Source organism: Odontesthes bonariensis, chromosome 20 (assembly GCF_027942865.1).
Source record: "Odontesthes bonariensis isolate fOdoBon6 chromosome 20, fOdoBon6.hap1, whole genome shotgun sequence".
Lineage (NCBI taxonomy): Eukaryota > Metazoa > Chordata > Actinopteri > Atheriniformes > Atherinopsidae > Odontesthes > Odontesthes bonariensis.
The window spans coordinates 22,255,649-22,269,364 of record NC_134525.1 but is presented as its reverse complement, the minus strand read 5'-3'; positions in this window follow the sequence as shown (position 1 = coordinate 22,269,364).

Sequence of the window (13,716 nt, the reverse complement as noted above, 5' to 3'; positions counted from 1 at the left end):
GCTGCAGGCCTTCCCATCTGCCTTCGTGCTGTTGCCGCAGCTGAAAAGGCCGTCTTAGCCTCTCGTGATATAGTGGGCTACGCCCCACTCACTCTTCTGGTTCCTCATGCGGTAACCCACATCTTACAAGAACATCGCACCTCTCATTTCTCTGTCTCGCGTTTTCTTCGTTATCACACCTGCCTGTTGGAAATGTCTAATTTGACTGTCAAGCGTTGTACTGGCCTTAATCCTGCCTCTCTTCTCCCTCTTCCCGATGACGGGACTCCCCACGACTGTTCTGCGGAGTTGGCTTTAACCTGCACTCCCAGACCGGACCTGACTGACTCTCCCCTTCTGAATCCTGACCATGTTCTGTATGTTGATGGCTCTGCCTCCCGTGATTCCCATGGCACCAACAGGGCTGGTTATGCTGTATGTTCTGATCATGCCACACTTTCTTCTGGCTCTCTTCCTTCCTCCTATTCGGCGCAGGCCGCTGAATTGGTCGCTCTAACCGAGGCTTGTCGCCTCTCTCGTGCTTTACGCGTCACTATTTACACTGATTCCAGGTATGCCTTTGGCGTCGTTCATGACTTTGGCGCCCTTTGGAAGCACCGCGGCTTCCTCAAATCTGACGGCAAACCTGTCCTTCATCATGATCTCATCGCTCAACTCCTTGACGCCATCCTTCTTCCATCTGAGGTTGCTGTTTGTAAATGTGCTGCTCACACTAATGCTACTGACTGTTTCTGCAGGAAATTCCCGAGCGGATCAGGCTGCCAAGACAGCTTCCTATCTCCCCCCCCCCTTCTCCCCTACCCTCGCTGCTCTCTGTTCCCTCCTCTCCTCTCACAGACCTCCCTGCTCTGCAATCATTGGCTTCATCCTCTGACAAGGCTGCTTGGCATGTCTCTTCTTAGTTTTTTAAGAGATTTTTTGGAGGAATCAATATGAAACCTCTCTGGGATGTTTGGAAACTGGGTCACTGTCATCTTGGCCATCTGTAGAGGTGGCAAAACAACATATGTACTGTGTATGATCATCTTACATAGTAAAACTAAATGTTTTTTATTATAAAGAAAACACAAGTCACCTGCATGACAAAGATCCCACAACTGGTGGCATCTTTCTGGAAGGTGTGGGTTATCTTGCCATGCTGCCACTTGATGTTAACCCAGTCCTCCTTTCCCAGGCTGTTCCTGCGCATCTTGAAATATTGTCTACAGGTTGAAAGTAATACATTTTTGCTTTACCTTTGTGCTTACTCTATGGCTACACAGAATGTGTATGTAACCTATTAACTTCCCATAATTTATTTAATATTACTCAAATCTGTAGCCAGCGATTCTGGAGTCCTCAACTTCATTTGACCCTTGCATAGGATCAACCACAAAAATGTGGTTTGAAAGGGCATGTATACTGTAATATGAAAAGGTAGCATCAGTAAACCATATACATTCTTAAAAAAACAAGTTTCATTTATGTAAAACTTCAAAACTGCAGTTGATAACTTTATGCACAGTAAGCCTCTCAGTGTCTGTGAGTTAATTAAATCTAAAATTCAGAAAAGTACATGACCATTTATTAAACAAAGATTCAACTCATAGTAATCTATGTAGATTTATTTAGTAGATTATAGGTATTTGTAAACCTTTGTAGCAGTTACAAGGTTGATACATTTTAAATGGACAAACCATGAGCCATAAATATATGCTGTAAAGGCAAGTAGTACAGTAGCTTTATACTCACCACAAACTTCCAGTGCACATTTTGTATGTTGACAAATCCAATGGCTCCATCATAGTCATCAAATGTGACCTGGCAAAAAACAACGATTTCATAATGATAATATATTATTTATTTTCCTCCACAGGACCAACCAAAAAGGTGAAGTGGCTAATGTATTGTGTGTAAATGTATTGATTAAAAGCAAGACTACTACAGTGATAAAATAATCATTAGTACAGTTATACTCACCTTTTTTAACCCTTGCCTTGCCATCTGCTCTCTTGTGCCATGTAGAATTACACCAACAGTGTAGTGATTCATGAGGTACAGTCGGCCAACAGTATCCTTAGAATTGAGGATGGCTCTCATGTAACATTCTATCACCTGTTGGACAAAATTAATCACACAAAAATATTGGTATTGGTAATGTAGAGTCTAAAGTCATTTTTAATCACATTGTTGTCAACATGTTTGAGAATGGGTCATTGGTGCAATACTTTAGCTAAAGACACTCTCGACCTTCTTTCACAACAATTAACTTATAATTAAATTACTTAATCATTTTATGCAGCAGATATTTTTTTTAAAGGATTGATCCATCAACAAGTAGATTACTTTTAGATAAATCTGTGACATCAGTTATAATGAGAAACTTGCCTCGCCTATGATGAGTTCATCAGGCCTCAAACTCTGAAGTTCTTTGTGCCGAGGGGTGTAATTGTGCTTATGTTCAGCATGTCGTACAATGGCCACAATAACTTCAGTTGGTTTGCATGTCCAAAGGGCGTCAACCTACAATGAAACTGTAATCACTTCATACAGCATTTGCAATAATTTCAACAATAAACTGTCCTAAGTCTGTAATCTCTTTGAAGTCCCTTCTTAAAACATACTTTCATCAGACAGCCATGGATGTGAATACAACAGCTTCATTGATGCTTAATTTTTCTAACTGCTTCCTTAACAATGCTTATATGGCTCTGGAAAGTGCAAATTACATTGACTTGGTGTTAATCTGTTTAGAGCAGGTTTTTTCATTTTAGCGATCTGCAAAAAAGTACCTCTGAGGCAGACGTGGACCCTTTACTTGTGAAGACATTGCTGCTGTTCTTCCCATCTGTGCTCTTTTGAAGATCTTTGCCAGTGTTCAGAGTTGATTTTGGTCTCTTTGGAACTGGAATTGTGGTTGGAGCAATATAAAATTTGGAACTGGAAGTCTTTAGCTTTGCTCCACCTCGCTTTGCCCAACCCTCTTGAGATTGAGTGAGGTCTTTTGGTCGCATGGGTTTAAGAAGTAACTGCTCAGAGAAGTTATGAGACATGATGTGTTCTTTGTATCTCCCCTGCAGAGAGCCATACATTTTCCTGACAAATGTCCCTGGCCTCAGATGCCTCTGCTTTTGCAAAATTGAATGTTTGACAATTCCAAACCATCTCTCCACATGGCAGTTTGTGTCCCTTGTCTTACCGGGCCCAAATGTGTGGTCTTCTTTGTCAGATGCATACCTTTTCAAATTCCCCAAAAGCAGACCACTCCACAGGGGAAAAATGCCAAGGTAGTTCTCAAAAAGTACATCAACAATGCCTGGGCAGAAGTATGGATTTTTCTCAGCATGTGGGCTCTGGGCATCTGTTTTTTCAAGCTCTCTCTGGACCTCCTCCAGGACCCTCTTGAACTCATATGTGAAGGGAGATCTGCCAACAATTGTGTGGGCATTTCTTCTTTCGTCATCATCTTCCTCCTGAGCTAAGGGGCTGTCATGTAATTTTTCAGTTTCTTCCATGTCAGGAATGTTGCATTTCTTTATTAAGTCCTCCATGACCTTCAGATTACAAAGGACAGTGTCGTTGTTGTATTTGCCAGTTAGTATAGTGCACAGTGGGAGGAAGATGTTGAGTGCTGCAGTTATTGAGGTAGTGTTTTGTAACCTGGCAAAACAAAATGTTGCAAAATCCTTCAATCCTTTGTCTGCTGTTTTTCTTGAAATTGACTGAGTGACAGCCTTGAGCACGTGTGCTGAGCATATGTGTAGCACTGTAAACATTCTGATGTCTTTCCATGTATTCAGTTTTGAACAAATAGAAAAAGCCCTGTCTAGGTAGCTAACAATGCTCTCCCTGTTGAATGACAGAAGAACACTTTGCATTAGTGCCCAGCTGTAATCGGTTTCAACTTGATGTGCTCTTAGTTTTGTGTACTGCAACAGTTTTCTGCAGAACTGCATTAGCCAGAATGTTATTGGTGGTACAGAGTGTTCATTTGTCAGCATTTCACAGACTGGGAGGGGAGGTGCATTCTGACCCCCTCCAGGAAGAGTGAGAGAGTAGTAAAGGACTTTTTTGGTCTGCCCTGGAACTTTGGATGCAACATTACCTGTGGCATCTAGGTATAACGTCAGTGGGATCTTCTTTTTCAGGTGTTGCACAACTATGCTTACTCCTGTTTCAGTATACATGTGTACACCAAAGGGGTCAACTTGAAGGTGCTGTATGTAGCCAGGCATCTTGTGAAAATTGGCATCACATTCCTTCATGATGTTTTGAGTGAGGTACATCTCCATGACAACATCATCATGAATTCTTTTCTCTTTACTAAACTCTGAACTAATCACTTTAAGAACATTTTTGTTCAGACTTCGGGTTATGTTTCCTGAAATCAGCTCGGCAATGGGTGTTTTTTTAAGTCTACTATAGTACAGTCGACTCACTCCTTTCCGTATAGCTCTTGCTATTTTACCTCTTCTTGTTTTTGCTGCAGGCCTGAATTTTTTTTCACTTGTTTTGTGTGACATTTTTCCTCTTTGGAGCACAGAAATCTTAACCTCTTGTTCTCCCACTGGCTCCCTTTTCTTTTTAAATAAGTATTTTGCACAACAGGAAGGGAATGTACAAACTGCACTGATGTTTAAATATGGACTATTCATTTTCCGGCTGTGGGGAGTCTTGATATGCTGGCTCTTGAAGGCAAGAGTACAACAGGGATTTTTCTGTCGGAAACTGTTGTACAAGACGTGGGTCCATGGTTGCCTCAGTTTTGTTGAGCCGTGCAGTGGAATAATTTTTTGCCATTTCTTTCTGTTTACTGTAATTGTGAACTTCTTTGATACCACTGGCAACTTTCTCCATTGTTTTCTGTTAAATGTCTTTCCATGTTTAGGTCGGGCTTCTGTCTGTAATGGCACATCTTGTTGTTTGCCTTCTTCATCGTCTTCATAAGTCACTTCTTGTAGTTGAGCTTCTGTCTGTAATGGCATCTCTTGTTGTTTGCCTTCTTCATCGTCTTCATCAGTCACTTCTTGTAATTGAGCTTCTGTCTGTAATGGCATCTCTTGTTGTTTGCCTTCTTCCTCATTCTCTTCTGTGTCCTCTTCTAAAACAAGGTCTCTAGCATTGCTGTCTTCCTCTGTCTTTTTTGTCTTGTCCTGTTGTTTAATAATCATGTCCCTCACGCCTTTTCTATTCGTGGTCCATATAACCCACAACCAATGACGGTTTTTCTGCTGATCTTGACCAAAAAAGGATTACAGATAGTTCAGACCAGATCTCTGAGGAATACTCTGTTTCTCTGTTTGTAATATTAACACTCTCCATTGATCTGACAATAGCTTCCATTCCACCTGCCATTGCCCACAAGTCTTTTCTCTGAGCTCTGCTTCCTTTTTTAACTCTACCCATTGTCTTTAAATTGCTTCTAACCTAGTGAAATGGAAAAGGAAAAAATAAAGTGAGTAATAAAGTCTTGATAAAGCTAAAATCTACATTAAAGCCACTGTTGTCACTTCACACAAACAGTACATGAACATATCATATAACTAAGAACTGAAAAAAAAATCAAATTTACAGTTTTCCACATAAAAAGGTCTTATTTCATCCTTAATAATCATTTCACAATATGGTTAATGATAGGTTAAGGACATCATGTGTCTTTGTCTTTTTATGCTAGTTCTTCAGATTCAGAAAAAATACATTAGTTTGGAGCTGATATGCAGTAAAATTTCAGTTAGTAGAATATGCACAAAATCTAGAAGAAATGTAAGAGTCTGGACAAGTATACAAGCATAGCACAACTATATTAATAACTATAATAAAAAGATTACTTACGTATAACCATTGAGCAGGACTGGAGGCACTTTTTCAAAGGGAGAGGTTTTGCAGACTGGAATGTCACTGCAGGTAGAGCTTAATTGAAAGCTACTCTTGATTGGCCAGTGACTTAATCACGTATACGGCCTTCATTTGATTGGTTCATGCTCGTGGCACTTAAGCAACCACACAATTCTCACATGTAACAAAACTGAAATAACACAAATTATACTGAAGGTATCTCTCACAAACTAATTGTTGTAGTACCAAGGAGGTAATGGAAGTGGTTGACCTGTGGTTTATGATACTACACTGTAATAGTTGTTGAATATTATTCCTTATAAAAATTCCCCCAAACTATGTAAAATGAATTTATTGTAGACCAGGTGTTGTAGTGTAATCTGTAGGAGACCAGTGACATGTGTAGTGAGTTTGGTGACCCTACACTTTATCATCATGAAGTTATTGATTAATATTTCTAATAAAAATTCCCAGAAATTCAGAAAAATGAATTTCTTTCAAACCAAGAGTTGTAGTGTAATCTGTAGGACACCAGTGACATGTGTAGTGACTTTGGTGACCCTTCACTGTATCCTAGGGAAGTTATTGAAGATTTATTGATTAATATTCCTAATAAAAATTCCCAGAAATTCAGAAAAATGAATTTCTTTCAAACTAAAAGTTGTAGTGTAATCTGTAGGACACCAGTGACATGTATAGTGAGTTTGGTGACCCTACACTGTATCATCATGAAGTTATTGATTAATATTTTAAATAAAAATTCCCAGAAATTCAGAGAAATGAATTTCTTTCAAACCAAGAGTTGTAGTGTAATCTGTAGGACACCAGTGACATGTGTAGTGAGTTTGGTGACCCTACACTGTATCTTAGGGAAGTTATTGATTAATATTTCTAATAAAAATTCCCAGAAATTCAGAAAAATGAATTTCTTTCAAACCAAAAGTTGTAGTGTAATCTGTAGGACACCAGTGACATGTGTAGTGAGTTTGGTGACCCTACACTGTATCATCATGAAGTTATTGATTAATATTTCTAATAAAAATTCCCAGAAATTCAGAAAAATGAATTTCTTTCAAACCAAAAGTTGTAGTGTAATCTGTAGGACACCAGTGACATGTGTAGTGAGTTTGGTGACCCTACACCGTATCATCATGAAGTTATTGGATATTTATTGATTATTTTTTGTAATGTCTCTCTTGGGTTGCACTTTGTACACGGTCCCTGCTCGCTGCTCTCACAGCCGGCTGCACATAAACACTAATGTTATTGGTGTGGCTCCGAGGATGGCTCGTTTTGATGAAAGTTAGGTTGTAGCTCCTTGTCTGTCTTACTACGGTTGGAAATATTCTTGTTTTGTGTTTTAACAACGTCTCATTTCTGAGTTATTGATCCCGGAAGTCCGAATCTGCCAATATCTTTCCAACTTTACCGAACTCAGAGATTGTAAAAGCAGGCCTATAATATCCATTCTCTCTGGTAGCGCGTGTCTTCTGCAACATGTTGCAAAAATTAAATGGATTAGAATGTTCAACTTTCTAAGACATTGAACACAGTTACAGGACCAATTATGTAGTGGGGAGGGCGACCAGCTGAGTGACAACACAGGCGCCCAGACCTAGGTTTGGTTTAGCCCAAAAACACCGCTTTGGCACAAAATAAATGTGCAGATAAGATAAGAGAGTGGATATTATAGGCCTACTTTTACAATCTCTGGCGCTACCGTGAAATGAAGCGGAGCTGTCCGCTGGCAGCACAGCCTAGCCCAGGGCTGGACTGGGGAAATTTTTCAGGCCGGGCATTTTTAACCAAGACCAGGCCACCACCAGGTATTGAAGGGGAAAAAAATTAAGTGCGCTGTGACAGCATGTTTTTTTTTTTTTTGTCCCTTAACCACTGTTTCCACTCACTAATACAAAATTATTATGACTTGATCAGGTGCAGTGACAATGCATCCTTGTTCATATTTCACCAAAAATCATTCCCTTCCAAACATCAAAACCAATCAGATAAAAAAGATATACAGTATTTAAATATCACTGCAAATATTGAATATCATTTTTTTGGATGAATGTTATTTTAAATCATTCAACAAAACTTGGATTTAAATTCTTCTTTTTGTTTGACAGTCCACAGGTCTGGCCAGTCACTACTGATGTCTACAGAAAAACAACAAAAATGATGCATGCATCACACATCTCACACCCACTCACAATATTCACCAGCAGGACATACGCATCCCCCCTCTTTACATTAACAATCTGGGCAAAGTGAGGCTCCACTTCTATAAAGTGGAGATGCATTTAGCTGCCTTTGAATCCTCTGACCTGGTGGTGGTAGCCTGGCTCCTTGTGTCTGCCCACACTGACCTGCTTCAGGTTGGGGGCTGCCAGGGCTGCTGGTTTCATGGCTGGGGCCTGATCTGGGTCTGATCTGGGTCTGACTTGTGCTTCTTTACAAAGAAGTCTTTTCATTGTTATCTGTCCCTATACACAAAATAAGACAGCCGGGTTAAACCTCAATATTGTGTTAATCTTAAACTCTTTGTCTCCATTCTTGTGCTTTAACTTACTTTAAAACCAACTCCAAGCCGAGCTGCTATAAAATTAAACCAGGTCATGTAGGTTAGTCAGGTGAAGTAGCTTAGCTAAAGTTATACTTTTATACCTTTATAATAACAAAACAGCTTTTCATCAGTTTCATCTAACGTTACAGTTATGAAATCCTTATGAACTGTGTTGATTATACACTTACTGAAAACCAACAATGATTAAAGTGCTACATAATAGCTTCATGCTAACGTGACATTAGCCTTTCATAACTTTAGCCTACTCGTTTAGCCTAACAATTGGCAACAAAATCTCTTCTCTAAATGTGCAATCTTTAAAAACAATGATTAATTTGGAAATCACATTAAAACTTAACTCAAAATGATGTATTCCAGGAAAGTAGGTTCACTCTGACAGTACAACAGGACACTCTCTATGCCTGCCACTCATTTCAAAGACGCCGCGTTTCTGACTCATCTTTAAACTAGACTTGCCTGTCAATCAACTGGAGTGACACCTGAGGTGTCCAATCAGGTTCCAGAGGTGGCCGTTCGGGAGCCGGCTCTTCTTTGGGAGCCGAGTCAAAAGTGCCGAGCTTCACCCCTGGCCTGCCCCTCACCTCATTGGCCCAGGCTTCAATCAATCATGACTAAAGGGCCGATCTACCAGTTTATGCACCAATAGGAGGGTTTATATACCGTTATCCACATATTGTTTTAAATCTTTATTATATTATATTTCGTAAAAAAAAAAAAAGGCGCAGGCCAGTAAGTCATCAGGCCAGCGGGCAAATGCCCGGTATGCCTTACTATCAGTCCAGCGGTGGCCTAGCCCTACTCTGCCCCAGAGCAGGGAGCAGCGGAGGCTGTCAATCATGCATCATTATCACCCCTGGTAGAAAACTACATTCATGGCAAATATATCATAATAATAATAATAAATTATATATACATACATACATTTTTTTTTTTTTTTTTGGCAATTTCTGAATAGCCTAAATATGGGGCATCGGTATCGGTAGTACTCGGTATCGGCGAGTACTGTAATGATTGTACTCGTACTCGTATCGGTTTTCAAAAAAATGGTATCGGTGCATCTCTACAGTAGTTAGTCATGAACTTGATCTTGATAATACTACAAGCGAAGTTTGATGATATATCGAGCCTTATTTGTATTTTAAATTCAGCGATTCTGACATATGCGGCCCATAGGCTTACGCTGTGGAATCTTCGCCGTTGGTAGCGAACATGGCGCCCATGATTCGAGTTGGCCGAACTCTCTCTATATACGGCTCTGGCTCGCAGCATAAAGACTGAATCTGCAGACTGCAGCTGGCTGCCTTCATCATATGAACAAAAAGACTTTGGAACAGATTTCCATCAGAATTCACAACAGAATTAATCGCCAAAGACAAACAAGCAAATACTCCCAAAGTATCAGATACGTTTTTAATTATTTCTGTTTGTTAGTAGCACTCTCCAGTGGATCAGTCTAAGTGCTGGAACAGAATATATTACCACAACACTCTACATTTCCATTAATGGAGGTCAATTTCATCTTATATTTATGTGTATAATAATGTATTTTTCTTCAGAAATGTGATATTTTCTGTATTTAAAAATATTCCCTGTTCACATGTGCCGAGTCATGATTTTGTTTATTTTGTTTTTTTCAATGAAAAATATTCATTATGGAAATAAACAGCAGCTAACAGCTGCTAACTCGAGCTTTTCTTCTTCTCCCCTCATCGTGTCTTCCTGTGACAGTCAGCTGGTTGCTTTGCTTCAGTTCTTTTACTCTGTATTTATTGGTGTGTGTATTTAATCTCTGTTTTCACCTAACTGCAGAGACAGTCTGATCACAGAGTGTTTATGAGTACAGACCAGCTCCAGTGGGGGAACTTATACATCAATAACCATTGGAAGGGGCTGTTTTTAGTTGTTGTTCCAGACTTTTGTGATGGCATCCATCTTTAAAGGATAAGACCGGTTTTTTGACATTGGACCCTTGATTTCACATTATAACATGATGTTCTACTCACCCCTGCTTGTTGTTGGTCATTTGGAGCTGTTCCGAAGATATTCGCGAGGCGTCTGGCTGCTCTCTTGAGATATTCGGCCATGAAACGGTTTCCTATGGGCAAGCTTATACAGGCACAAACTATGCTGTTTATAATTTATTAATTACTCTACACTAGCACTGATAACGTGGAGGTGCATCGCTTACTTAAAAAAATCCGGGTTATTGTAATTTTGATTTTTTTTGTCGTAAAGTGGGTGTTACTGACGTCGTCGTGCTACTGCCACAGACAGCCCACAGACCTGCTGCCTATTTATTCATTCAGCTAAAATTCAAAATTAGTAACCCGGATTTTTTTAAGTAAGCGACGCACCTCCACGTTATCAGTGCTAGTGTACAGTAATTAATAAATTATAAACAGCATAGTTTGTGCCTGTATAAGCTTGCCCATAGGAAACCGTTTCATGGCCGAATATCTCAAGAGAGCAGCCAGACGCCTCTCGAATTTCTTCGGAACAGCTCCAAATGACCAACAACAAGCAGGGGTGAGTAGAACATCATGTTATAATGTGAAATCAAGGGCCCAATGTCAAAAAACCGGTCTTATCCTTTAATAACCTGTAACCACTGATTGTTCCTCTGAAACCGAGGCAAAGACAGAAGTAATCCTGCAGATTACAGAGCCGTTGGCTTAACTCTCTGGGCGCCATAGGTTTTCCTCTGAAATGTTCCGATTTGACATCTTAATTTCAAAAGGCCATAACTTAAAAATGATAATAGATAGAGACTTTCTGTAAATTAGAGAAATGTTTAGTATGATCTCAAGTTTATGTGGAGATAAGATTTACCCATCTAATTTGCATATTATGACATCATAGGGTGGCGGCCATTTTGGATTATAGCATTTTCACAAAATTACACATATTTGAATGGTAAAATGTATTAGTTTCCACTTCCAAAATGGCCCTCACTTTGTGCATGTTATAAAGCACAATACTGAATAGTCAGGTAAATAGTAAAAAGCAAACATATTGTGTAAATTTATCTAAATAAAATCATTATTTCATAATTATTAGCAATAAATGGCAGAAACAAACCGAATATATTTATGCTATGTGCATGAATGTATGTAGGTAGCTTTGGCTGTTCTTTTGCTAAAGAGATTTTCAATTTATTATGTAGGCACTCAGATTCCATGTGGAGCAAATATAGCCCTAAATTACTTGTATGACACACAAACAAAAATAACCTGTTTAGTTTGAAAGCTCACTCGCCACGACAAGGCACAGATCATGAGTGAGTAGACGAGACAAGACGACAGACAAAGTTAGTATTTTTTTCTAAGGTTTTTTTTTTGTTGTTTTTTTTGTTTTTTTGTTTTATAGCCTATTGTACAGTAAGAAAAATGCCCTGGGGAAATGGCAAAACAACAAGTAATTACTTATGAGTGACTGGGAACAACAAGTCATGTAGGCCTATTTGTAATGACTTCCTACTCATCGAGATGACACTTTTTGTAAGCCTTGATGGTGTGGTACCTTTCAAAGCAAGGCACTACACAAAGACCCACTCCACACTGTCTACACCTGAAATGTGTCTGACGGCGGCCTTTAGGGCGGGTCCGATCACAACACACAACACAGTCAGGTTTATCATCTGCCCTGTGGATGAAGTGGCGCTCTGTGAGTCTGCCTGGCAAGTCTCCCAGTGAGGATGACTTTCGACCTTTGTTGGTCTCTTTCTTGCTGTAGCCATCCATTAGGCCAGTGATGACATCCTGAATGAACACTTTCAGGGGCTTGTGGGGAGCAGCAGTGGTGCGGGTGTAAACGATGTGCGCATTTACCATGGAGATACTGAGGAGGGCATTGAAGATCCTCATGTACCACTTTGTTGACCTATGTGGAAAGAGGTAAGTTTTCATTCTTTGGTCTGCGGTGTCGACACCCCCCATGTACGAATTGTACTCATCGACACACTGTTAGATTCGGTTCTTTTAGTAGGAGGCTCAAGAACGGACCGAAGTAATTCAAGTGAAAATGAAGTGTTTATTGGTAGTCACACATCAAAGCATATCAGCGCTGGGCTCAGTGGAACAGAGCTCCCGCAGGAAGTCTGTCAGACTGGCCCTGATTTCCGGTTACAATTCGTATATATGTCTGATAGTTTCCCACGGTGGATCCCTTGTTGATCAAATGTGATTGGATATGCACACTAACCCAAATAATGTGTGTGTGTGAATCTGCCCTTGCTTTCCCAGGCTTTCCTAATTGTTTTGTCTTTCTACTCCTGGCTCACTTTAGGTCATAATGGAAAAGTACTGAGACTTATTTCATTCATAATGTCTAAGAACAAAGCCAATTTTAACACACACAGGCCTAAAGATGTCCCTAAACCCAGTGGCACTGTGCTTGGTCCTTATACGCTTCCTAATGCCGCCAACGCTGTGGAGTGTTGACAACATTGTTAGCCGCTTGGTGTCATGCCAAGCACAGGCCAAAAGGTTCCCCTTCCGCATGAAGACAGGCTCATCTCCCTTCTTCAAGGGTAAATGCTCCTTCGTAAGGCCCTTGGGCATGCCCTTTCTTTTGCTGCTGACAGTGCCGCAGACTCCGATGTCCTTACTTGCCAGCTCCTCAGCTATAGCTGGCGACGAATAATAGCTGTCCATGTAAACCTCATGCCCTTTCCCTGTGTAGGGGGTCATGAGGTCACGGACAATTAGGTGAGTGGCACCATGTACACTTTCATCTGGCCTGCTTTGTCCAGTGTACATGGACCACTCAAGGACGTAACCAGACTTGGCCTCGCTGACAACAAAGACCTTATAGCCATATTTGTCAGGCTTGTTCGGATTGTACATTTTTAGAATGGATCTGCCCTTGAACGCGATGGTCATTTCGTCAAGGGACAGATGTTTTGATGGACCATAAACTTTTGAATACTGGGGGACAATCAAATTTATCACTGGCCGAATTTTGAATAATCTGTCATGCCCTGGCTGCCCCCTGCCAATGTAGTGTTCATTGTTCACAAAGTGGAGGAAGGACATAATTATCTCAAATCTGTTTCGAGACATAACCTTGCCAAAGCCTGGTGTTGCAGTTGGCCAAAATTCTGCCCAATAGTCCTCCACTTCAGACTTTTCCACTAAACCCATACTCAAGTGCAGGGAAATGAAGGCCTTCATTTCACTGACGGTGACGTCACTCCATTTGTGGAATCGGGAGTGAGGCTTGAGTTGGTGGGAGGCGAGAAACTGCTGGGCATACCTGTTTGTCTCGGTCACTAGCAGATTCCAAAACTCATCATTGAGGAATAGAGAAAGAAAATCTAG